At 43.8% G+C, this 27966-nt stretch overlaps 1 non-coding gene and 1 pseudogene across 1 annotated transcript; one reads left to right on the forward strand and one right to left on the reverse strand.

The window, feature by feature from the left end:
* Positions 1-11728: 11728 nt before the first annotated feature.
* Positions 11729-14686, reverse strand: LOC123397340 (annotated as a pseudogene).
* Positions 14687-21390: 6704 nt separating this feature from the next.
* On the forward strand, positions 21391-21493 carry LOC123400475. Its single transcript, XR_006610738.1, has one exon. It is a non-coding gene; the product is annotated as a U6 spliceosomal RNA (small nuclear RNA).
* The last annotated feature ends 6473 nt before the right edge of the window (positions 21494-27966 follow it).

Here is a 27966-nt window from a genome sequence, read left to right on the forward strand (position 1 = left end):
ACAGGCTAGCAGCCGTGCGGGCGGTGGATCTCACGTCTCGGCCGCGCGGGCGGCGGGATCCGGTGGTCTTTGGCGTCCGACGGCGGCTTTTGCGGTGGCCGGTGCGCGCGATCTGGCACCTCCCCTCCTCCCCTATTCGGCGTGCGGGCCAGCCTGGTCGGGCCGCGATTCCTTGGGTCGCCGGTTTTGTTCAGGAGGTGCCGCTGGTGGCGGGGATCTAGTTCGGGCGAAATCCCTGGTCGGTCATGGCCGGCCCCGTCGACCGCGACGCCTAAGGGCGTTGTTCCCCTTCTTGGAGGCGTCGGTATGGACTGATCCCCTCACTTCCCCTTCCCCTAGGTCTCCCGGACGAAAGCCTTAACTTTGTTGGGCGGCGGCGGCGCTCACGGTGCCGTTCCCTTCTTGAAGGCGCCGCTTTGGAAACCTTGGGGCTGGGTGGCGCTTGTGGGTGGTGGGCGACGGCGGTGGTGCGGCCCTATCCTAGCATGGATCTCCGTCCGTTGCTTGGAGATGGACTCGCGTAGGTGAAAGTCGTCGTTTGGCGTCATGGTGACGTCGATGGCGGAGACACCTACCAAGGCTGGTACCTCAATCTGATCTGAAGATGGACCAGTGGAAGATGGCGGTGACGACACATGTGAGTGCGTCGGACCGGTTTGTGCCCCGGACCCGGTATGTGGCTCGGTCAGGGTCTCCGGCTTTAGATGTTAGGCTTAGGTGAGAGGTCTGGGTATTTGGTCCAGTTTGCACCCCTTCATCATATGGATAGGAGTAACGGCAGATGTTGCCAAGATGACGGATTCAGACATATTGTAGTACTGCTTTGTAAGGTCCTTGAGAATAATCAATAAAATGATCGCATGCATCTCCCAGATGCAGAGGCCGGGGGTCATCCTCCTTTTTTTTTTAAACATGTACATCAGTCACGTCACGTGTACTAGGTCTTTTGGCCTTGTGCTTATAAAATCCACCTAGGAATCTTCAAACGAAATGGAAATCAGCAATTTAAAGGTACTTTTCCGTGGAGATCCGGTAGTAGAAGCGGCACTAGCTCTTTTTAAGGCCAAGCTACGTCGTCAGATCACTTAGATCTATGAAAACTTCGCATTCGTACGCCATCGATGTCTACCCGGTCGTACGAGGTTCCTTTAGATAAAAAAAAATTTGCCGGAAGAGGCTCCTCTAGATATTCGTACGAGGTTTACCTGGCAACAAATGTCAGGCTCCGGCCGCGAGCAAAACCGGCCGTCAACACTCAACGCAACACATTGGCAAGCGCAACAGCGTATGAAATACGGTGAAACAGACAGATAACTACTCACACGTCTTAGGTAAGACAAGATCACAAGTGTGGTATTTTCTGTATTTTTATGTATAAGACTATAAACTCATATTACAGATAACAAGGTAAAATAGTTTTCCACTTCCCCTAAGCCCCGTAAAAGATCATCTCCTTCCTTTGTTTTCTAAATACAAGACCTTTTAAAGATTTTAACATAGACTATTCACTTATTTTGTTTCGTATATAGTTTACATTAAAATCTCTAAAAGTTCTTATAATAGTATTTAGGACCAAAGGGAGAAGAAAAACACCGTAAGACATCAGCTTATAATAACAACCACTAGTGCCGATCAGTGCTATTAAGCCCCACTTACTGCACACTGTAAAATTGAACTGTGTGTAATGAAGGACTTATACACATCTTAAATTCTTAAGAAGTCGGTCTCAATTCTCTTAACATGTAAAGTGTCCACCTCAATGTCCCACTAAGCAACGTATTTAAGTCTTCTCTTCCACTAAACCATGCAAAATCTACAACATAACCAAGTTAGTCATGTATCCTGATATTTGTTGTATACGAATTACGTTGTAGTTGTTTTCTACTTATGTTCTGTACTGTTGTACTTCACTACAATGGGGACAATTTGGTTGCTTCTTTCTATTAAAATCTTCTGGGATTATATATCCAGTAGTAGGATGTACTTCCGAGGTTGAAATCCTACAAATTTCATTGAGTTAGCCGGCATGTAAAACATTCAAATGGAGCAGTGGTTGGACATGACAAGTGTTTTGCCGTCTCAGGTCTGAAGCTTTCAGAATTTAGTGATTCAGAACACATTGTTTTGTGTTTTGACGAAAACGATCAATTCAAGGCAATTTTAACAATCATAGGGGAGCTGCACCATTGGGGAGAGTAATTACCTGCCGCTACAACTGTAGATTATTCTTCTTATTTCATTGATGTTCGTGATAAGCTTTCTGAAGTTTATAGTAAGTACGAATAAAAGTATGTTAGAGTTTGGATGCAACGGCCTCCACCAGCACCAGTTGCATGAAAAAAGAAAGAAGTGTGGAGCAAAAATATTTTGTTCTTCCTCCTCTATCTTGATCTCTTTCATAGGAGCACTAGCGCATGTGCTTCTGCAGTGGTGGCATGACCACAAACTTACATATCCAATGTTTTCCATATTAATACATGCATTAGTAGAAAATGAGGCTTTCGGCCGGAGCCCCAAATCCCATTAGCTTCGGGTCCAAGTAAAACCGAGACCGATGTCAGGCATTGGTCCCGGTTCGAGCTGCCAGGGCCTCGCGGGGCAATAGTCCCGGTTCGGTTCAATGCATTAGCCCCGGTTCGTGCCAAAAACTTAAACTAAAGATCCAGCGACTGACACGTGGCGTGCCGCGGTGGTGGCAACCGTTCGTATCCCCCTTTAGTCCCGGTTGGTGGCTCAACCTGGGACTAAAGGTCTGACACGTGGCGTGCCGCGGTGTTGGCAACCGTTCGTATCCCCTTTAGTCCCGGTTGGTGGCTCAACCCGGTACTAAAGGTCCGAACGGTTCGCCTCCCGCGTCGTTTCGAGCGAAGAAAAGCACGAACCGAAGCAGAGTTTCACCATTTCTCTGTTTCTTCTTCTCTCCCGCTCTCCTCTCTTCTCCCCCTCTCTTCTTCCCCTCTCTTCTTCCCTTCTCTTCTTTCACGGACAGGTGCTCGCACATGGCACGACCGAACTCAATATTGTGTACACGAACGACATCACCATGGTGCCGAGTTTTCTTTCCTATTTCCAGGAACGGCTTCAAGAGACGGAGGAGAATGAGAATTTCATGGGGCTTGATCTAGAGTACACGGCCAATCAACAAGGTGTTGTCGTCATCCAACTATGTTTCAAGAGAAATGTCATGGTCTTCCATTGGGCGAGGTAAGTTTTGAGGCTTTCTTTGATCCAAGGTTACGAAAATTGCATATAGTGATCTAGGTTCCATTGGATAGCAATATGCAGTTTCTATGTTCCATTGGATAGCAATTGCATATATTGATCTAAGTTCCATTATAACAATATATATATGTCATAGTCAATTTATGCAGTTTCTATAATATATGCAGTTTCTATGTTCCATTGGATGGAAATGTCATAGTTAATTTAGGATTTCTTGATCAATTCATAGGATATGAAAATTGCATAGGATAGTAATATGTTCCATTTGAATCCTAAAGATCAATTTCTCTTAAGTTGTAGTGAACCAATTTTCCTTGTTGCATATTGACAAAACCGTGGAAGAACATATATATGCCATAGTTGATTTAGGGTTTCTTGATCAATTCATACGATATGAAAATTACATAGGATAGCAATATGTTTCATTTGAATCATAAAGATCAATTTCTCTTTAGTTGTAGTGAAACAATTTTCCTTGTTGCAGCAGTATGTAACATTTGTTCCATTTTAATTTGTTGTTGTTGCAGTAGTGACAAGCATTGTACAGAACTCATGGACTTCCTTCGCAGCGGCATACATTTTGCTAGTGTTGATATAAAGAACGACAAGCTCAAGATGAGGCACAACTTCGGTATTGAGATACGAGCTGACTACCACATTGATATCCAAGACAAATTCAAGCTTGAACATGAGAGTACTTCGATGGCTCATATGGCAGTCGCCTTGATCGACGAGGAGTACGCTGATATGAAGACCAAATTCCCACGGTATCAGCACAAAAAGTGGGAGAGGACCCCACTTGACAGTATCAAGATTGAGTATGAGGCAAAAGATGCATACGTTTCATACGAATTGTACCGCAAGATTCGAATTATGAACTATGGGCAGCGTCACCTCGCACCAGCACCAGCACCACGAGTAGTATTCACAACGACGGACACTTGTATATATATCTGTGCTAGCTATTATTATGTACTACTTGGACGAGTATTATTATGTACTCCTTGGACCAATTTATGTCTAGTTTCTGTTTGTGCCACTAGTTTCCAAATTTGAATGGTTTAACCATTTCTAACTTCATTTGCTACTTTTTATGGTATCATGCATTTCGATCACATATATAGCACGCTTCATTTCGTGGTACAAACTAACGACCCTGAAATTGAAATATTCTGTTAAATATTCTCTTATGATCAATTAAAATATTTTGTTAATAGCAAAAAGAACGAACTAAAAATAATCAATTAAAATATTCTCTTATGATCAAGTAAAACAAAACTATAATATTCTTCAATAGCAAAAATAATCAACTAAAAAGCTTTTATAAAACTCTAATAGAAAAAAGAATCAACTAATAAGATTTTATAAACCTCTAGTATTTTTGACACTAAAATTATATAAAATTTATGCAACTAAAATTATCAAAGAATTTTTTGTTCAAAACATTAATAGCAAAAACAATTTTCATAAAGTATTTTTTTGTTAGAAACTTTAATAGCAAACTAAATAACAAAATCTGTTTTTTATTAAAACACCCATTTAAAATAACCTAAAAATTACCAAAATAACCCTCTCAACTTTTTAGCACATTCTATGTGGGTGAAATGATGATACCATCTCAACTTTCAACCTTTTCAGATTTCATTTCTAGTGCTTTTCAACTTCAGGGTCATGTAGCTCAAAGAATCAGTAAATGCATGAAAAATACCAAATGAAGTCAGAAAGGGTTGAAAATTGATGATGTGTCTTTGAATAGTTAATTTTGCTATTGTATATGCTTAAGTGTTAATAGTTTATTTTTAGCAAAAAAATTAATAGAACTAGTTTATTTTTTTAGTTCATTTTACGATGCCTATCCCGCATCCTCGTCGTCGACTCGGCGGAGGACACCTGCTTGATCAGAGGGGCCCTGTCCGGGACTGGGCTCCGCCCGGCTGGTATTGGGAGGTGCTACCTTCCGGGGGGCGTAGGTTGGTGAGGAGCCAACCCATTGTTGACCCGATCCTTGTTTGGTGGCGGTCGCGTGGGCCGGTGAGGGTGCCGAGGCTTCCGGACACCGCGGAGGTGATACGTCACCGTGTCAGCGAGGAGGATCAGCATGTCCGTCGCTACATGGTTGCGTTGGAGGGCAGGTTCGAGCATACCTGGCAGGTTCTTCGGGGATCTCACTGGAGCTATGATCCTGTGATGGTTCCTTCTCTTTGGGTGTCCACCGCCCGCGACGATACCCGTCGGGCGCTACGGTTCTAGATGTATCAGTGATGCTATATGTATGATAGTATTCGAGGAGTATTAGTGATAATATTAGACGATGTACGGACAAGAGAGATGATGTACTTCTGCTTATAATTGAATGCATGCTAATTTGAATACTACTTTATTTTACGATTTGGTTTTGCTAGGTTTTTCTTTAAGTTTTGTTAGGTTTGTGTTCTTTTCAGGAAGACGGGATGGTGGCGGCTCCGAAGGAATAAAGGTCTCCCCGCCCAGCCCCCATTCTAGTGATGCGTATAGCATCGTTGGTAGGCGTCTGGAGGTGTGTCTCCGGCGGATCTATCTTTGATGGATTTGCTCGGATTCGTTCGTCGTTCGTCTTTGTTCGTGTGTTTTTAGGTTGGATAATTTTGATCTACATTCTTCATCCGCGACGGTTGCTGTTCTGGTGTGTTGGTCCTATAGGGCCTTAGCACGACGACTTCCCGACTTTCTATTACAACACTGTTTACCCGGCTCTAATGAGGGAGGGGCGATGACAGCGGCGCGCCTTCGGCTCACTTCAGTGCTTTTAGTCGTCACTAGATGGTTTTCGAATCTAGATGTAATTTTTATTTCTAGTTTTCGTTGTACTACCATGATTGAAGATGAACAGATTGGAAGTTTTTCTCGCAAAAAAAAAAAACTACGAACACAACCAGGCGATCACAAGGAAGGGCAACAACATGCCAGATCACTCTGATTGAGGGATAACGCCGTAGCCCGAATACGCTTAGGGCGTGTTTGGTTCCATGTGTAGCTTCAGGCTGCACCGCATGCAGGATCCAGGCTGAGCGTGGCCAGGTTCAGTTGATGCAAAGATGAGTCGGAGAGAGTGTTTGGTGCACATGAACGATATGGCTGCACGAGACGAGGAAGGGTGACCACAAGGCAACGCGGGACGAGGGGATCCCACGTGCGGCGGCGCGAGGCAGCGAGATCCGACGGGCGGCGGCGCAAGACGGCGGGATCCGACGGGCGGTCGCGCGAGGCGGCGGGATCTGGCAGGCCGGCGTTGGACGGCTGGATCCGACGGGCGGCGCCGGCGAGACGGCAGGATCCGGCACGTGGTCGTCGGGATCCGGCAGGCGGCGGCGCGAGACGGCAGGATCCGGCACGTGCCGGCGCGAGACAGCGGTCTTCTGGTCGAGGATGGCGGCAACACCTCGTCTATGCTGTGGCTCGGGAGGAAGAAAAGGAAACGAGCAGCCTGCACGCGAGCTACGCTCGAAACTTGCGTTTCCCTCAGCCTGACTGAGAGGGCTAGTTTTGCATCCATGGGCCAGGTTGAAAGGCACATGCAGTGTACCAAACAAGTTGAAAGTTGCATCCGGGATGCCATACAGGTGCAACCCACCCAACCAAACACGCCCTTAATCAACAGCTCCATGACGTCCTTGTAGCAAGCCTTAACTAAGCGGCTTCCACTACTGCAAATTGATAAGCAATTTAAAAATTCAGTCAAAACTTTTGCTAGATCCTCCGACACATCAGTCGATCGCGAGTGCCGGCCTGTGATACAGGATTGAGTTTTGAAAGTAGGAGTGGCTACGCTGCTCGAGACTGCCGGCCTGTTATTTTCAGTTCGTCCGATGGAAATATTCTCATTCTGTATCACAGGCCGGCCGGCACCTTGTCACAAAGATAGCTCTATAATAAAATACTCCTCCCATACGACAACCTACGACATTCTCTAGTGAGTATGTGAGTGAGCTTAATGTACGTTTTTTTGAACTCATATGCATGACTTTATGGATAAACCTATACGACAACACATACATACTTCAAAACTGCACACGCAGCAGGAATACAGAAATCAAGGCATGCAGGCCGACAACCTACGAACACAACCAGGCGGCCACAAGGAAGGGCTAACGCCAAATAATGCCAGATTATGCCAAAGGAGCTTGATCACTCTGATTGAGGGATAACGCCGTAGCCCGAATACGCCTAATCAACAGCTCCATGACGTCCCTATCGCAAGCCTTAACTAAACGGCTTCCACTGCTCCAAATTGATAAGCAATTTAAAGATTCAGTCAAAACTTTTGTTAGATCCTCCAACACATCAGTCACGTCAGGTGTACTAGGTCTTTTGGCCTTGTGCTTATAAAATCCACCTAGGAATCTTCAAACGAAATGGAAATCGGCAGTGTACTTTTCCGTGGAGCTCCGGTAGTAGAAGCGGCAGTAGCTCTTTTTAAGGCCAAGCTACGTCATCAGATCACTTAGATCTATGTCTACCCGATCTATGTAAACCCTAAACTTCGCATTCATACGCCATCGATGTTCCTTTAGATAAGCTAAAAAAATGGCTGGAAGAGGCTCCTGTAGATAATCGTACGAGGTTCACCAGGCAACAAATGTCAGGCTCTGGCCGCGAGCAAAACCGGCCGTCAACACTCAACGCAACACGCTGGCATGGTATTTTTGCAGCTAGCAAGCGCAACAGCGCCTAAAGTCCGCTGAAACGGACAGATAACTACTCACAGGTCTTATGTAAGACAAGATCACAAGAGTGGTATTTTCTTAATTTTTATATATAAGGCCACAAACTTATATTACAGATAATAAGGTAAAATATTTTCTCACTTCCCCTAAGCCTCGTAAAGGATCATCTACTCCCTTTGTTTTTTAAATATAAGATCTTTTAAAGATTCTAATGTAAACTACATATGATAGTATATGGATCTATTTTAAAGTGTATATTCATTTATTTTATTTCATATATAGTTCATATTAAAATCTCTAAAAAGTCGTGTAGTATTTTTTAGGAACAAAGGGAGTAAAAAAACACCGTAAGACATCAGCTTATAACAACAACCACTAGTGCCAAACAGTGTTATTAAGCCCCACTTACTGCACACTGTAAAATTGAATTGTGTCTGATGAACGACTTGCATACATCTTACATTCTTAAGAAGTTGGTATCAATTCTTTTAACATGTAAAGTGTCCACCTCAGTGTCCCACTAAGCAATGTATTTAAGTCTTTTCTTTCACTATACCATGCAAAATCTACCACATAAGCAAGTCATGCATTTAACTTGCAAATTATATTTGCATTATTCTATGCATGTGAAGCTATCACATCATATATTCATGTTAGTCATCCTTCACATTTTTATTCAAATTGTAATTTAAAAGTGTTTATTCTATTTTTAGGCACTTTCTTTTATTGTTTTTCAAGCTTATACTTTCTTTTCATTAGATTTAGAAATTACTTACACATTTTTAACAAATTTACCGCAACAACGTGCTGGAAAGAGTCATCCTCACTACTCATGTCTATTTTTTTCTCAATGAAGAAGACAGTTGCGTGGACAACTCCAATTAATTTTAAACTCACATTATTTTACTTATGTTCCAAAACTATTTTGCAACAATAAACTAATCAAGTATAATAAATCTCATATATTTTTATTTTCATGTTCATATTGTTAATTTCCACATAAGCAAGTATCATCTAAATATATTGCCTACAATTCCCGTAACAACGCGCGAGGAATTGTCTTGTCGGCCTCAGCCTTCTCGGCGGCAACATGGTCGGCGTCGGTGGACATGGTGATGACGGAGACGACACGGGCGTAGAGGAAGTAGACGAACGAAGGCGAGCAGTCGCGTGATCGCTCCCCGAAAACCTAATCGCCCATCTTCCCCGTACAGGAACCGGAGAGGCGGGGTTTCGGAGGCCTGCTCTACCGTCGACCGTGTACGCAGCGGACGGGATGGAATCGCCGGCGATAGCAGCAGCAAGAGAACGAGCGTGTGAGGCAGATGTGATCTGATTCTCGTGTCGGCTTGGGTTGGCGTTAGCCCTGCTTAAATAGGTGGCCGGGTGGAGAGACGTGGGCTGAACCCACGTCCGAGTCAGTAACAGCCCACGATCCGACGTCTCAGATCGTGGCGCATCCGTTACGTATTCTCCGATCCTGACCGGCAAAAAAACGCGTAGGTATGAGCTCGGCATCTTCTCTTCTCACTCTCCAATAGCATGTGGAAGAGAGACCATTATAAAAGGGTCCAACTTCTTCTCCACTAACGGGGTGGGACTAAACTTTCCACCACCACCTACATGGCCCTTGAAGATTTTCTGAAATTCTCTTATGGGCCTAAGGTCCACTACTAATTTCAACAAGTAGTAGTAGGTTGTACTTCCGAGGTTGAAATCCTACAAATTTCATTGAGTTGGCTGGCATGTAAAACATTCAGATGGAGCAATGGTTGGGCACGACAAGTGTTTTGCCGTCTCGGTTATGAAGCTTTCAGAATTTGGTGATTCAGAACAGATTGTTTTGTGTTTTGACGAAAACGATCAATTCAAGGCAATTTCAACAATCATAGGCGTGTTGCACCATTGGGGAGAGTAATTACCTGCCGCTACGACTGTAGATTATTCATCTTATTTCACTGATGTTCGTGACAAGCTTTCTGAAGTTTATAGTAAGTACGAATAAAAGTATGTTCGAATTCGGATGCAATGGCCTCCACCAGCACCAGTTGCATGAAAAAAGAAAGGAGTGTGGAGCAAAAATATTTTGTTCTTCCTCCTCTACCTTGATCTCTTTCATAGGAGCACTAGCGCATGTGCTTTGGTATGTGTAATTTTTTGTCATGTTTATTTTTGTCGAATGAAATATTTGTATTACTCAACCATCAAGATACTTCAATCAGGAGAAGCTAACTCAACCGCAACAGGGGGACCAGAGCCGAATCAAGTCATGGTTCTACCCTCCATCAATTTTCCTTTGTCATGTTTGATGTGTGTAATTGGCTGGCCGGCTGAGTAGCTGCTGCGTATGTAAAAGAAAAAACGGCCGGCACCATCGTCCAGTCAATTATCCAGTATACAAGTCTCTATCCTTATTGTACTCAAGGAGTACCTTATCTGTACGGATGTACTCACTCACCTTTAAGCTTCTTGTATTGCACATGAGGAACTGGTTGATCTGACGGTCTTTTTAAAGGCACAGTTTAAGTTGGGCATCTGTTAGTCGTTGGACCGAAACTTCATATGGCTACGCTCTGGTCAAGAGGCAAAACTAAAAGTTCCTTTAGACAATGATATTTGACGCGATCGTACGGCTGCGGCCGGCACTGGCGAGGAAAGCCGTTAAAAACAACTACACGATGAAATGGTAATTTTATAGATCAAGAGAGCAACTCTCTAAAAGTATATCGAAGTTGCCCCGGTGCCCTGTAAGAAATCGTCTCATGAAGCCATATGTGTGTGAAGCATGTTTCTCAAAAATGATGAAGCTTATACACAAAATTTCGTCTCACCATACTACGAGAATGGACCGGAAACCGAGATAAATTAAGCGCTTGGTGTCCAACAAAATATGATAAACATGAGAAGAGGGGACAAAATAAATCAAACTGTTTGTTTGTGCACAGTTTTATCTTCTGCTGAAAAATAAATTTGTTCATGTAGCTTGTTTGCTACTCCCTCTGTTCCTAAATATTGGTAGTTGGAAAGAACTAGACTAATTCTTTTCAATTACAAGTATTTAGATACAGAGAAAATAGTTAATTAAATTGTACTAAATCCTTGGATCCTTTTGAGCTCTAAAACAAACTAGTCATTTACTACTATAGTATAGATTTGACAGCTGAATGGCTGCATGCATCGATTGATGCAGAGGCTGGTGGCTTTCCTCCCTTTCCAAAAATAAATAAATAGATTTGACAGCTGAATTAGCCGACCGCTGCACAATTAGTCTCATCTCCTTTTTCCTCTTAAAAGAGCGTGTGTGGTGGTTGAGAGCATTCTGAGATCTGAACCACACATGCATATAGCTGTTTATTTTATGGCTTTTGGTCAATGCAACCGTGTAAACTTCTTCACGTTATACACTCCATCCACCCTCGTACATCAGCCTGGCATGGCTACCGGCTTCTGATATGAACATACATTCGAAGGGAGGATATTATTCCATGTGTTGAATTGCATGCCGCTACTAAGTAGTAATATGTTTGCATTTCCATGTATTTATGGTTTTTTCTTCCTGTTCCACGAATGAATATATTGCTTATAGTTTGGGACTAGTCAATGATCTGACATATATTTCCATCCATATGCAAATCTCAATGTGAAAGTGAATGTCCACTCGCAATGTGACAATATATAATGAATCATGGCATCGACTTAGACATAACAAATTCGCAGGCATCTTAAATTTAGCAAAAGCATATCGACATTTTATAGTACAACAGGTAAATTTTCACTTATACCATATTCTGCTTGGCATTTCATCAAAGATGAGAGTCACTGCTTGTCGTGAGGGCGACAAAGTGTTGGAGCTGAAATGAGGCATGTCCTCTCGTAAGGCTTGCCATACTCTTGTCCAGATTACTTATCACTAATGTATCTACGCTATAATCATTGGAGGCCAGTGAACGACCCTCTTCCTGCGGTGGCCACACGAATCTTGGCTTCAGAGGTGACACCTGTGGTGGCGGTGCTGACTTGGCGATGACCCGCACCACATCGGGCATGGTTGGCCGGTCTGACGGGTTTGGGTTGCTGCAGGCCAATCCCAGAAGCAACAAGCGTTCCGCATCGCCAACAATGTCCAGCTGATCCTCATTCTCCGGAGCAAAACTATCGATCAACATGGCATCCATGCAATCCAATAGCCTCCCCTCTCGGTGAAGCCGCCACACTCTATCAGTGATATGCATGTCATCATCATCCACCACCTCATGATCAGCCAACGCCCGTAGCCCCGTGACAACCTCGAGAATGAGCACCCCAAGAGCATAGATGTCTGTCTGCCGCGTCGCCTTGCGGCAAACCGGATACTCTGGCGCGATGTATCCCCAGGTGCCACCCACGCCGGTGACGGAATTCCTGTCAATGGCAACGGTGCAAGCCAGGCCAAAGTCGCCGAGGTGAGCCTGGAACCTCGAGTCCAACATGATGTTGCTTGCCTTGATGTCGCGGTGCAGCACCATGGGCTCATACTCGTGGTGGACATAGTGCAGGCCGGTAGCTATTCCCTTGACGATCTCGTAGCGGGTTGCCCATCTCCGAATAGAGTCATCAATGTTTCGTTGCTTCGTGCCGCTGTCGCCTCTATGGAAAAGATGTTGGTCTAAGCTGCCATTATTCATGAACTAAACACAAGCAGCGGCACTCCTTTGTCGTAAGACCACCCTGAAAATGTTTAGGTGCACAGTTATGAAAATTAGACTTCTTTGCAGTTCTATGAATGCATGGCTAGAATCATATAAACAAAGTGGCCCCACTTTCTATGCCAGCTACATTTTAAGCTTTTGGAATCGACGGCTCACCATAAGTATGCCCAATTGAATATAGAACATATAGACAATAATGCAGTAAAATTAATTTACATTTTCATAATTAATGTAGGCTTTGACTTGATAATATGTAGCCTGAGGTGAATGTAGAAGGGGAAAAAAGGCAACCCATAATCATCATATTTCTTCGTAATTTTCTTAAAATTATCTAGCTTACGAACCACTAGATGAAACCAATTATCTCTCACGGTGTGATTATCCGATGCATGTTTAGCTGTCCCTTCATGGAAAGTTCAATCAAATTCTTGATCACCGCTGTTTTTTATGAGACCGGATATACACTCTAGGTATATACACTCTCCTTTTGGTAGGTGGAATCAGGGTAGGCCGAACACAGCTAGACTAGGCCCATGATCTTTTGAAATATGTCAATACTTTCACACTTAATGAAGCACTAATGAATTCCATTGCTACATTGCGTGGTACATATCTCAATATGCCAGATTCTTGACCGATGGTACTTATAAAAGAAAGACCACTCTCGAAAAGAAAAACTCAACACTATGAGAAATGAAATTCACGGCACAACTTATGTAGTATTAAAAAAAATTGACGATGCTCACCGATGAGGGGGACGATGTTCTTGTGGCGCAACCGGTTGATGATGCTGACCTCGGTGAGGAAGTCGTCGTATCGGCGATTCTGCAAGTCACGCGTGAACCTCTTGATGGCCACGTCCATCGGCAGCTCCAACTTGGAAGCAGCGGCGGGGAGCGTACACCTATAAACGGTGCCGAACCCGCCTCTACCGAGCTTCATGCTGTCGTGGAAGTTGTTGGTGGCTTTTCTAATGTCGGTGAAGTCGATCTTGGTTGGTACTCCAGGGAGGTGCTCCATGGACCTGGCTAGCTGGTCCAGGTCCTTGTGCCACCTCCGGTACCTCGAGTTGAAGTAGCACGCCATGGTGGCGGCCACCACGGCGGTGGCGGCTATTGACCCGAGGACCGATGATAATATAGTCACCTTCCTCGACAGGAAGCCTCTATTGACAGGGTAGCAAGGGAAGCTGTCCACCGTTGCAGTGAAATGGATGCCTCTGCTACGGAGCCGCGGCTCCACCACTGAGAGGAAGCCAAAATAGGCAAACATGGACGTCGGGGAGACGACTCTGCCGGTGCTGAATGGCGCCTGGCCTATGGAGTTGGTAGGTTTGGGTCTGCCCTCACCGTCTGCGTACACAGACAGCAGCCCTGCACCGTCGTAGTCGATCCACACCGAATAGTTGGAGCCGACTATGCTGGTAAGGATATTGACAACCAGCACGCGTTCACCAAGATACCCCGTCTGTGTGGGGCTAGCCAGCATTCCGATGGTCATGTCCACGTACATGTTGATTCCGGAGACAGAGCCGCTACGGTATGTAGTGTTGGCAAAGCTGGTTCGGTTGTCTTGATAGTAGAAACTGGTATCGATCACCAGTTCCTTTGCCAAGGGCAAGGAGTCGTTTACCTGAAGAAAATCAAGGGCCTCTGCGGGGAGGATAAGGAAGGCGAGGTGATTGCTTACAGCCGGTAACGTCTGGTTCCGCACCACGATGGCTACACTGAAGGACGCCTCGTCGACCCCCAACCCGTCGGGACGCCTTTGAGAGAGTTGTATCAAGCGATCCATGGTGGACAACACTGTGTTGTTCATGGCGGCGTTTGATAGGTTGTAGAGGTCCATCTTTGCGAACCCGGAGTCCTTGTCGACCAGGAATACGAGGTCGGGGTCGTCCATGGTGTAGTTCCTCCCCCGCTCCTGGTCGGAGTGGCACATCTCCTTGGCCTTGGCGTGAGAGAAGGGGACTGTCGATAGGAGGAGGAGGAGGATGCACAGACATGGGACGAGCTGCTTGAGCTGGAACTGGAAGGCCATTGTGAGCTTCTTGAGCTGGAACTGCAAGGCCATTGTTTCACCCACCTTTGTCACTATAAGCTTGCTTTATATACTAGAGACTAGTGAGTCTGTGAGTGCATCCGCTTATGTGAAAGACACAAGCTACACAGCTCGATCGCAAGTGCCGGCCTGTGATACGCTGCTCGAGACTGCCGGCCTGTTATTTTCAGTTCGTCCGATGGAAATATCCCCATGCTGTATCACAGGCCGGCCGGCACCTTGTCACAAAGATAGCTCTATAATAAACTACTCCTCCCTAGTCTCTAGTGAGTGTGTGAGTGAGCTTAATGTACGTTTTTTCGAACTCATATGCATGACTTCTCTTATACATAAAGCCATAGGACAACACATACATAGTCCAAAACTGCACACGCAGAAGGAAATAGGAATACAGAAATCAAGGCATGCAGGCCAACAACATGCCATATTATGCCAAAGGAGCTTCATAACTCTGATTAAAGGATAACGCCGTAGCCCGAATACGCTTAATCAACAGCTCCATGACGTCCTTGTAGCAGGCTGTCGCAAGCCTTAACTGAGCGGCTTCCACTACTGCAAATTGATAAGTAATTTAAAGATTCAGTCAAAACTTTTGTTAGATCCTCCAACATGTACATCAGTCACGTCACGTGTACTAGGTCTTTTGGCCTTGTGCTTATAAAATCCACCTAGGAATCTTCAAACGAAATGGAAATCAGCAATTTAAAGGTACTTTTCCGTGGAGATCCGGTAGTAGAAGCGGCAGTAGCTCTTTTTAAGGCCGAGCTACGTCGTCAGATCACTTAGATCTATGGAAACTTCGCATTCGTACGCCATCGATGTCTACCCGGTCGTACGAGGTTCATTTAGATAAATAAAAAAAAATTGTCCGGAAGAGGCTCCTGTAGATGATCGTACGAGGTTCACCTGGCAACAAATGTCAGGCTCTGGCCGCGAGCAAAACCGGCCGTCAACACTCAACGCAACACGCTGGCATGGTAGTTTTGCAGCTAGGAAGCGCAACAGCGCCTAAAGTCCGCTGAAACGGACAGATAACTACTCACACGTCTTACGTAAGACAAGATCACAAGAGTGGTATTTCCTTAATTTTTATATATAAAGCCACAAACTTATATTACAAATAACAAGGTAAAATATTTTCTCACTTCCCGTAAGCCTCGTAAAGGATCATCTACTCCCTTTGTTTTTAAATATAAGATCTTTTAAAAAAATTATTATAAACTACATATGGTAGTATATGGATCTATTTTAAAGTGTATATTCATTTATTTTATTTTATATATAGTTTATATTAAAATATCTAAAAAGTCATATAGTATTTTTAGGAACAAAGGGAGTAAAAAAACACCGTAAGACATCAGCTTATAACAACAACCACTAGTGCCGAATAGTGTTATTAAGCCCCACTTACTGCACACTGTAAAATTGAATTGTGTCTGATGAAGGACTTGCACACATCTTAAATTCTTAAGAAGTTGGTATCTGTGTTCTCTTAATATGTAAAGTGTCCACCTCAATTTCCCACTAAGCAATGTATTTAATTCTTCTCTTTCACTAAACCATGCAAAATCTACCACATAAGCAAGTCATGCATTTAACTTACAAATTATATTTGCATTATTCTATGCATGTGAAGCTATCACATCATATATTCATGTTAGTCATCCTTCACAATTTTGTTCAAATTGTAATTCAAAAGTTTTTATTCTATTTTTAGGCACTTTATTTTATTTTTTTTCAAGCTTATACTTTCTTTTCATTAGATTTAGAAATTACTTACACATTTTTAACAAAGTTACCGCAATAACGTGCTGGAAAGAGTCATCCTTATTACTCATGTCTATTTTTTTCTCAATGAAGAAGACAGTTGCGTGGACAACTCCAATTAATTTTAAACTCACATTATTTTACTTATGTTCCAAAACTATTTTGCAACAATAAACTAATCAAGTATAATAAATCGCATATATTTGTATTTTCATGTTCATATTGTTAATTTCCACATAAGCAAGTATCATCTAAATATATTGCCAACAATTCCCGTAACAACGCTCGAGGAATTGTCGTGTTGTATAAATAACAACGTAGCCCATCTTCGATCGGGCAACAACGAAGAATGTGCATTGTTTTCTTCTTGAAGGCCTTGCTTTTGGAAAACCTCTTTTGTATTTCGAGTGTTATATTTGGTGGTGGTTAGAGTGATGCTGCTGCTAGCGACTGTTCACTGTGGCGGGGTCTTTTTTCTTTCTCCTTTCTTCCGTTCTTTTTTATTTTCTTTAATGGTTGTGAGTATCTTCGATATATTTGAACATCTTATTGCTATAGAAGTAGGATGTAATTGATATCTTCACGATATTAATATTCTTTTGTCAAAAAATATAAATAACAACGTATGCGATGAAAGTTAAACGTGTGCAAGACACATTTTGCATGATAAGAGATGGTAAATGTATGATATCGTTGAGCATATATACAATAATAAGGGTCGACACCTGTTTCATTATAGGTTTTGCTTCACCACCGGTTTTTCTTTGGCCTTGGTCGTAGGTTTTAGGTGGGTACTGTTTGGTTCATCTCCTAAGTTTGTGATGGGCTGGCTTTGACTGGTGGACGTGGCTATCCGTGCGTATTGGTCCCCCATGTCTTCGTGACCCACACCACCCATCGATATTCATCTACTTCGATTCCCCTCGCCTCACACGCTCTCAACCTCTCCCGTCCTCTCTCTCTCTCTCTCTCTATGTGTGTGTGTGTGTGTGTGTGTGTGTGTTATGCCTCGCCCACACAATACGGTGGCGGTGACGGCCAACCTCCCCAAACTTGCCTAGCCCTCCCACGACATGTCGGAGCCCCATGAACCTAGATGGCCGTGCACCCCCATGCCACCATCACAGTTAGCGATAGTGATGCGGCCCTAGAAGAGCACCTATGCTCCTAGGCTGTCGCCCTCATCTCTCTGCACTCATTATGTATGTGTCGTCTCTAAAGACTGGTTAAGTGGCAGGGCACCACGACGAGCTTCTCTTTCCCTCTTCAGCACCAGGAATGAAAGAGAAAGTACAAGGACAATCTTATTTTCTAAGGGCAGGTGGTATTCCATAATTAACATAGTTTGGTTAGAGTGGATTTGAAAAGCTATAACAAATCGATAAGTTGCTAATTTAGCTAAGGAGAAAGAAGCGACGAATCCTCTTTTCGACTCTGTCCCCCATTCCAGTTGTTCCTTTTCTTTGTGTTACTTTGAAACTAGCTGCTTCAGGTTCATCCACACGAATTCTCGATATTTCTTTTTATTTTTCATCAAACGAATGGCATGTTCTTTTGGAACTCCTAGCTATTCTTAGCATGGTTTTGGAGAATCTCTTTGCTATTACTCAAACAAGCATGGTTCCAGTCCCGGATAACCCATATAGAAAAGACCCATCAAGGTTTTTAACTTTGACTCACTTCATTTACAAATACAAAATTGTTGGTTTGGTTAATTTATTTATATGGATAGCCGATCTTTGGGTCAAAAAAGAGAAAGACAAGGCTTGCAGAGAACAAAGGCTGAACCATTAGATCCAACACAAAGCCCTCAAGATATTTAAAGGCTTGGACTACTCTCAAAAAAATACTAGAATACCTCAACTACTAACTTTTTCATTTCTTGAGTAACAGAAGCAGAGGGAGAAGAATGCCATTTGGGATCAAAAGCCATCCTTCGTTCTGCCCGGAGGAGAACCCACCAAGCTTATAGCGTTCTTTCATGTGAGGATTATGCTTCACCAACCAGCTAGTGTTTATTATCGGACAAAGACATCAGAATTTTTAATAGAAATAGAAAAATAATGATTTCGCAAGGTAGCAAACAAGTCCAGTTCCGGACGAAATGGGGTTCTCTTTTATTTGCCAAGTCAGGAAGGATGGTCAAGTAAGAAAATGGACCAGAAGCCATCCTTTATCTTATCTTTTCTAAGAAAGGAACAACAAAATAGCTCATACTTTCATTGTTCATCATCGTCCAACGGATTCGACTTGCTCGAGTTGTATGCAAGGGGAGGGTACGTGGGATTCCAGATCTATCCAACTCGCCTGCACCTTCCTTTTGTTCGATCAGATTGAGTGTTGACCATGATGATGTCGTTGACGGATCTCTACGATAGGCTTCCACAAAGTTCCAAAGCAGTAGGTTGATGATCTACATAGAATTTTACGAGTACAAGAATCCCCAAGCATCATTGGATGGTGTGCAGATTTGATTCTTGGCATGCATGTACCGTATTAGCGTATAAACTGGCATGTAATATTGAAAGTGCATCAGCTATTTACTTATGTGGGCCAATTAGTATCTTCTATTTGAAAGTTGATCTTTTTTATGTGATTTTTCTTTCAATCTATTCTTCTTCAATCGTGGCAGTAAAATGAAAATCAGAAATAATAAAAATCACATTCACATCCGTAGACCACCTAGCGATGACTACAAACACTCAAGCGAGCCAAAGACACACCCTCATTATCGTCCCTCCATTGTCAAAGTCAGGCAAACTTTGTTGTAGTAGACAATCGGGAAATCGTCGTGCTAAGAGACATAGAATCAGCGCATCAGAACAGCAAACGCCGCCGATGAAGAGTAGCTAGATCGGAAGGATCTAACCTGAAGACAAACGAATGTAAATGAACGACAAACAGATCCACCGAAAACATACCTCCATGTGTCCACCGACGATGCTAGACACATCATGGGGGCAGGGGCTAGACAGAAAGAACCTTATTCCATCTTCATAGAGCCGTCACTGTCTCACTTTCTTAAGGAGGAAACAAACCATAATAAAACTCAAAAAGATGTCTAAAAACAGAGCCCTCCCGCCAGGAAGGGCTCCACCGTGCCCACATGGCCCTAGGCCACCGGAGACGAGACACGCATGCGACGGGGCACGCGGGAGGTACATGAACTCTTATATGAAAGTTGATATGCACAAACACTGAATTTTATCTTGAACCAGGTGATGAAAATGTAGCTGAAATTGTTGCTAATGTCGTCACGTCACTTTCTTTCACCGTTCTTGGACTGCAGACAGCAAGGCAAGTACATCTACGAATAACTAGATTGCTTCTTCAAAGGTTGCCTCCTTATTGCACTTTGGCCGCATAGCCATTTTCAACTTATGATCGTGTGCCAGTTCTGCAGAAAGACTTTGAATACTGCACTTTATGCTAACTCACTAATTGGAGTCGTTGGAGTTGCATCTAGCTAGCTCAGCACTTGTGCTAGCCTGATTTATGGATTATACCTTACCTTTTTTATTATTGTATTATGACTGTTGATTCTAATATGAAGTGTTTGATCTTCTTCACACAGTGCCTAACAAGAGCGCTTGGGGATGAACATCCAAGATTACTAATGGCGGCATCAACGTTGCTCCTACCGCTCCAGCCCTTGATGGTCACAGCCCTCCACACTGGGATGATGGAGGCAAGTATTTTCTAGACGTCTGAATATGCAACACACTTATTGTAATTAATTCGCAAAAAAAGTAGTATATTGTATTCAAGAGTAATTGTTTTCCCATAAATACTGTGATTAGATTCAAAGGTATTTTGCTACTTCTGTTTTTTTGTTGTTGTGTATTTTAGTAAAATGGAGACAATTTGGTTATTGACATTTTCCTTTCTGCTCATTATATACCTTAAATTGATATTTCTCTTCTCTTCCTAACAAGAAAAGAACATATTAGACTAATAAAAAAAACATCTCGTTGAAGACCATCCTGTCTGCCAAGCGGTGAGATGCGAGAGCAGGCTGGGGCGATAACCCCCGATAACGTTCGTTCCGCTTGTAGTTCCACGGCGTTGGCGGCAGCTGAAGTCGAAGGTCACATGGAGGACAATCAGCCTCCGGGCCCGGAGACGGCTCCGGCGAGCGTCCTCTCGTGCCGTGCTTGAACAAGACGTCCCCATATATGCCTGAAGCACAGTGCCCCATGCATCGTCCAACCATGCGCCCGTGTTCATGTTCAAGAAGGAGGGTTCATCGACGTGGACGCTGTAGCGCAGACCCCACCACAGCTCGCCGTCTTCGTCGTCGCCCTCGACCCACTGGTTCGGCGGGGGCGGTGACATGACCCAGAACTGGAGCTTCCGGCGAGCAGTCCTAACGGCGAGGCACAGCCGCCCGCTCATTTCGAAGGCGTTCGCCCGCGGATCCCAGGCCGGGTGGAATTCCGGTCCGGGCTTGTTCGTGGTCACCAGGTACAGACTGCCATCAACAAGGGAGAGCACCGGCGGCAAGGTGCACAGCAGGGGGGCACGGGGTGGTTTACAATCGCCGGCGCCACCCGCCGCCGCAGCCTAAAGGTGCACACGCTCTGGTGTCTGGTCGATCTTGATCCCGGGGATGGAGCCGAATGGCGATCGAGTAGGAGAACCGGAACAGCTTGTGCTCCTTGGTGGAATGGCTGGACCCCAAGACGTAGTGATGGTACACGGTGCCTTCCTGGAGCCTCGTCCCCACGGGCGTGGGAACCGTCGCCAGCCGTCTCACCGGCGACAGGGTTGCGGTGCGGCATGGGCTTGGCTGGGCTGTTTACCAGTTTGGGCCGCGAGAGGATGCAGCGCACGCGAGGCTGGTGCTGGGACAGCGGACGGGAGGAACAAACCTGTTGATATTTAGTCCCACATCGGCTAGCGACGGGAGATTCGACCGGTTTATAAGTCCGCCCGCCGCACCTATACTCGTCCCTTCGGGGACATCCGATAAAATTGGAACGATACAGAGAAGATTAGCATGGCCCCTGCGCAAGGATGACACGCACAAATCGAGAAATGGTCCAAATTTTTTCGAGATTTCGCGCGCAGCTCTTTTCCTGCTTGCAGAGTTTACTTGCGCGCCCTTGTTTCCTTGCGAACGCTTGCAACTAGGTCCCTACTCTCTTAATAAAACCCCTGGTTATTTTACTACCAAGTCCTGCTGAGACTTTACCTCAGAAGGAAAATGCCAACAGGCTGTTGGGGCTTCACTTTCAAACTGGCCCTCCGACTTTTCTTTAAATACATATAGTATTCCTCTTGGCAATTCACTTGGCCATTTTCTTGTAACTCCTTTGAATCATTTTGACCCGTAAATTTCAATCAAAACTAATTGAAAAGAAAAAAAAAAGGCATGGATGTGACAATATTCCCTGCAGTAGTTTGTATGTAGGGCTTACAGAGTGTAGACCGTAGTTCAGTTTTTTGAAAACTAACTCACACCTCCATTATGCAACTCGTCATCGGTGTCCTTATCCTGGAACCGTTTGTAAATACCCTCTGTGTGTTTTCTGAAATACCCTAGCAAATTTTATAATATATTGTATATAACAAAGCATATGTATGGATCACTCCTGTGTTGCTATCATTAGTTTTCTAATCATTCATGTTAAATCATTGGGTTAAGATCCTATATCAGAAATGAGCATCAGACTAAAAAACGATAATGATCAAGTGTAGTTTGCCCTATTATTACGTATGAGCCGCGCCGGCGACAGCTGCAACCTCGACCTATTCCTTCAAAAATCATGATGCTCGCAAAATAACACCTTTTGAAATTCACAACCTGAAATTTTCACCATACGTATATCCGATTTCAAAAGGTGTGGATGTACTATATGTATCATGACTCAAAATAAAATTTGACCTACAAACTGGAAAACAAAAATATAAATCTTGCGAGATAGTATAGTGGGAAGAATTCACATTTTCATTTTAAATTTGTAGTTCAGACATTTCCACCTAACAAACATCCTTCTCTCAGATGAAACTAAAAACCATTCGTGATCCAATTCCTCGAGCTACAAATTGATCACATAATCAAGCTAAGTGCTCTTTCTAGGATGCTCCAACTTAGCTAGGTTAGAGTGTATTTATATTAAAACATTCTTTGATGAACTTAGCATAGGTAAGAGAGTATTTAATCTTAAATGTCCGCTGATGAACTTAGCTAGGCAAGAGGGTATTTTAACTTAAATGCTTGCTAATGAACTTAGATGGTTAAGATAGTATTTAATCTTAGATGTATGTTGATCAATGATAATCAAGGAAAAAATAAACCATCAAACAATGCGAGGTCTTTTTTAGCTAAGGCAATTATGTTTGTTAGGGTGACGATGGAAAGAGGCGCCTAGTATTCAGGCTATAGTGGCGGTGACAAATCCATGGACTCGGTTGCCGGAAGGTGTCAATAAGATCAACGCCGATGGTGAGTGTTATGGGTTGCGGGAAGGTGTCAATAAGATCAACGACGTATAGTACAAGGAGGACAGGCACGTTGGTGGAGGCTGCACACGTCCTATGATGTCTGGGTGGTGGCCGGAGAGGTACAACGACGACAACAAACAGGGAGGGTCTGAATGCAAAGTAAGGGGGAGTAGGGCGGAGTAGAAGAAAAGTGGACCATGAGGGTGATTTGAGTGGGCCGGGGTGTCGGGGTCCTACATAGGAGCGATCTGGATTCCTGTAAAGCTCCCCCCTCTCGAGTCTTCCTCCGGTTTGCGGGAAAACAAATGTCCGGACCGGTCCACAAACCGATGGGGTACGATTTGGGGTGGCAAAATGGGTCCAGACAACTCGGTCTGGATAGATACATGTGGTTTGAGGGCCGGCTTTGTTACCACCATGAGAACCTTGCGCAAGGCAAGCGATGTAAAGTTTTTGAATGACACAAACACATAAGATTTTGTTAAAGTTTCAACCCATCTGTGACTCATGTGTGCATATGGCCCAACTAAATTTTGAAAACTCTAATTAGTTTGAATTTGCTAAGGCCCGAAGGTGACCAATGTTTTCCTATGTATATTTCATGGAGAAGAGAGACCGAACGTTATCAATGAGACTATTTTAGTTCTAATTCCGAAGGTAAAAGATCCCACCGAGCTCACACAGTTGCGGCCTATCAACTTGTACAAAGTCCACTACAAGATTGCCACTAAAGTTTTGTCTTACCACTTGAAATAAATAGTGCCTAAGATAATTTCTAAGGCAATCAACCTTTAACCTTTACGGGTAATTACGGATAGCATTATCACAACTTACTAGCGTCTCCATTTCATTAAGACAAACAAAGCAAAAAGAAACAAATCTCGTGCACCTAAATTGGAGATGATGAAAGAATACAGACGAGTTGAATGGAAGTAGTTGGAAGCCACCATGTCAAAGATGGGGTCCGCACCTTCCTGGGTAAGCCTGATTATGAGGATGGTTAGTTACTTAAATTCTCAATTTTGTTTAGTGGAACTAAGGTGGAAGAACTCAAACTATCTAGAGGGATCCGATAGGTAGACCCAATTTCTCCACACTTGTTGAAAGGACGTGGATGTCACCTAGAGGGGGGTGAATAGGCGCTTTAAAATAATTATGGTTTAGGCTTGAACAAATGCGGAATAAAACTAACATTTAATTTGTCAAGGACTTAACCTAAAACAACTAGGCTCACCTATGTGAACCAACAACTTATGCTAAGCAAGATAAACAACTAAGTGATAGCAAGATATATGACAATAAACAATATGGCTATCACAAAGTAAAGTGCATAAGTAAAGGGTTCGGGTAAGAGATAACCGAGGCACGCGGAGACGATGATGTATTGTGAAGTTCACACCCTTGCGGATGCTAATCTCCGTTGGAGCGGTGTGGAGGCACAATGCTCCCTAAGATGCCACTAAGGCCACCGTAATCTCCTCACGCCCTCGCACAATGCAAGATGTCGTGATTCCACTAAGGGCCCCTTGAGCGCGGTCATCGAACCCGTACAAACAAGGTTGGGGCAATCTCCACAACTTAATTGGAGGCTCCCAACAACACCACGAAGCTTCACCATAATGGCATATGGCTTCGAGGTAACCACAAATGCTCGGGGCAATCTCCACAACTTAATTGGAGACCCCGATGCTTGCCCGGAGCTTTACACCACAATGATTGAGCTCCGAGGCACCACCAAGCTTCTAGGGGTACCAAGTATCCAAGGGTAATAAGATTCTCAAACTTCACTTCCACGTATCACCGTGGAGAACTCAAACCTATGCACCAAATGCAATGGCAAGAACACACTAAGTGGACAAGTCCCTCACACTCAAATCCCCCACAACAACAAAAGCTATGGAGAAATATGAGAGGAAGAACAAGGAGCTCACAAAGAACTCCAAGATCAATATCCAAGGGGTTCCCCTCACATAGAGGAGAAAGTGATTGGTGGAGATGTGGATCTAGATCTCCTCTCTCTTTTCCCTCAAGAACTAGCACGAATCATTGAAGGGATTGAGAGTTAGAAAGCTCTAAGAAGGTCAACAATGGGGGAAGAACACGAGCTCAACGGATAGATAAGTCCAAGGGGGAAGAAGACCCCCTTTATATAGTGGGGGAAGGAATCATACCATTACCCCCACTTACAGCACGCGCATAACAGTACTACCGCTGGCGAGGAGCGGTACTACCGCTGCCCCTAGAGGTACTACCGCTAGGCAAGGAGCGGTACTACCGCACATCCATGGTAGTAAAGATATTACTGTTGGGCCTACCACCGCTTGGAAAAGTATTCGCAAAAAGGTCCGATGAAGTACAACCGCTCAGAGAGAGGTACTACCGCCCTGAAGCGGTACTACCGCTTGGCACAAGCGGTACTACTGTTCGCCACTAAAACAGCCATAACTTTCGCATACGAGCTCTGAATCGAGCAAACCCAAGCTTGTTGGATTCAGGACGACAAGAGCTATCAAAAGGCAATCTTAAGAACATGCAGATATGAAAAAGGAAATGATATAGAGATGTGGATCTCTATGAATGAAGAACCGGCAAAAACTCCAACATCGAAAACATCATAGAAGATGCATATGGACTTCGCTTTCGATGAACTCGAGCTTGTCATGAAGATGACCATAAGCTCTAAAACTCACCAAGGGAAACACCAAACAAGAACCAAGAATTATGATGCAAGGATGCAAATGGTTTGAGCTCTCAACAAACGATACGATCAAGCTACTCACTTGAGAGCCCCCCTTGATAGTACGACAATCTATCCTGAAACACAAAACCTACCAAGGGTAAACATATACCTTGCACCTCGTCCTCTTGAGCTAGATGACAATGATCTTGGCTTCCTCAAGATGAACCACCTTTCTTGATTGCGTTGGCTTGATGAAGACTAGTTGATTGCTCCCCTATACACACTATGGGTGTGTCGCTCTTCTTCACAAGTCCATTGCCACCACAATGGACGGCAAGCTTCAAGCATGATATCTTCGTGCTAATCCACTTGAACTTGCACACCGCAATTTTGATGACGATCACCACTTGACTTCATCCTCCATGGGTTGTATGAGATCTTCCTCTTGACGCAAGCCCATGGAAACACACCTAACCCCACATAGAACTCTCATGAAGACCATGGGTTAGTACACAAACACGTAATGGAGAATGCTTACCATACCATGGGATCACTTGATCCCTCTCGATACATCTTGTACGCTTTGTGTGTTGATCATCTTGATTTACTCTTTGTCTGACGATCTTGATCAACCTTGTGACTCTATGACCATTCTTTTGATAATACCTTGAATACCACCTTGGTCATCATATAAACTCCTTGAACCCAACAGATGGACTTCAAGAAGTGTCTATGGACAAATCCTATAAATATAACTTCAGACAACCATTAGTCCATAGGGATTGTCATCAATTACCAAAACCACATATGGAGAAATATGCTCTAACACTTGTTATGTTAACAGAGGCCTTTCATGCCTCTTAAAAAGAAAAGGTGAATCATCGCACCTCGGCGAAATCAGAGTTGCTTCATCAGCAACGCCCATAAGTCACTTATATTTTGCAGATAATAGTTTGTTGTTTGTCAAGGCCGGTATGAAAGGAGCTATTGAGTTGTATTCTCTATTGGAACATTATTGCAATGCTTCCGGTCAAATGATAAATCTGTTAAAATCCTCTGCCTCTTTTAGCAATGGTTGCTCTGATAATTTAAAATTTGAAATCAAGAGCACACTGAATGTTCCAAATGAATCATTGTCTGAAAAATATCTTGGCATGCCCTCTGATGTGGGAAATAGCAAAAATGGGACCTTCAAATTTTTGAAAGACCGAGCGTGGAACAAGGTCAAAGGTTGGATGGCTAAACTTTTGTCGTCACGGGGCAAGGATATTCTCGTAAAACCACTCGCTCGGGCAGCGCCGATCTACTCCATGTGTTTCTTTAAGTTCCCCTGGTCCTGTGTGAGCACATTAAGTCCATGATTCAAAATTTTGGTGGGGTAGCAAACAGGAAGAAAAGAAAGCCTAATTGGGTTTCTCTGAGTGTTTTGGCAAGGCCTGGATATTTGTAAGGCCTAGATGGCTATTCAATTTGGTCCTCTTACCCCAACAAGCTTGGCGAGTACTTACGGAACCAAACTCCTTGAGTGCAAATGATCTTAAAGGCCAAGTATTTTCGTGCCTCCAATTTCTTACTGATCGAAGATGGAAATTTCATGTCTTAGATCTAGAGGTCCATCCTTGAAGGTCGTGAAATCATGGCACAAGGTTTGATATGTTGCATTGGGGATATAACTACTACAACAATTTGGCGTGGTTCACGACTGCCAAGAGACTTCATTATGTGACCAATCACGTCCCTGGTGCGTGATCCACTCCAGCTGGTTAGTGACTTGATTCTTCCTTCGATTGAATGGGGTCAGACGAGGATCTTTCAGGTGTTCCTCCTAACACACGCTAAATATATCCTATCCATTCCAATTTGTACATGGCTTGAAGGGCTCGCTGACAACTCAAATTCAAAGGCTGAGATGAAAGCCTGGAGTGAATTGTGGAAGAATCAGGGTTTTAGGGGTTTTAGGGTTTATGTTTTTTTTAGGATTTAGGGTTTAGGGACTTTCCTTTCAAGATATTTGTTTTTTTACGGCTAGCCTAGCAATCCTTGCCAACATCATTCTTGTTACAACATTGAAAAATGGCGTCCAATCAACTTGTGGTATTTGCGGTTCACAAGATTTTGCGCAACACCCTTTGATTGAATGCAACATGACATGTTGTATTTGTGCACTCGAGGATGAGGACTTGGTGGAGGTCATGATGCACATAGACAACGTGATGATAAACACTTTGTCTTCTCATTAATTGGGATATTACCGCATTGGCACTTTATAAAACTTGTCACACTTTGGTCAATTTGGCATGCATCCAGGAAGAGACTAGCAAATCTATCAGGTGCAATATGCTACTAACCGGTTTGTCAAGAAGTATATTACGGAGCTTGAGTTATGCAAATGGATGCA

The sequence above is a fragment of the Hordeum vulgare genome, chromosome 5H (assembly GCF_904849725.1).
Source record: "Hordeum vulgare subsp. vulgare chromosome 5H, MorexV3_pseudomolecules_assembly, whole genome shotgun sequence".
Taxonomy (NCBI): Eukaryota; Viridiplantae; Streptophyta; class Magnoliopsida; order Poales; family Poaceae; genus Hordeum; species Hordeum vulgare.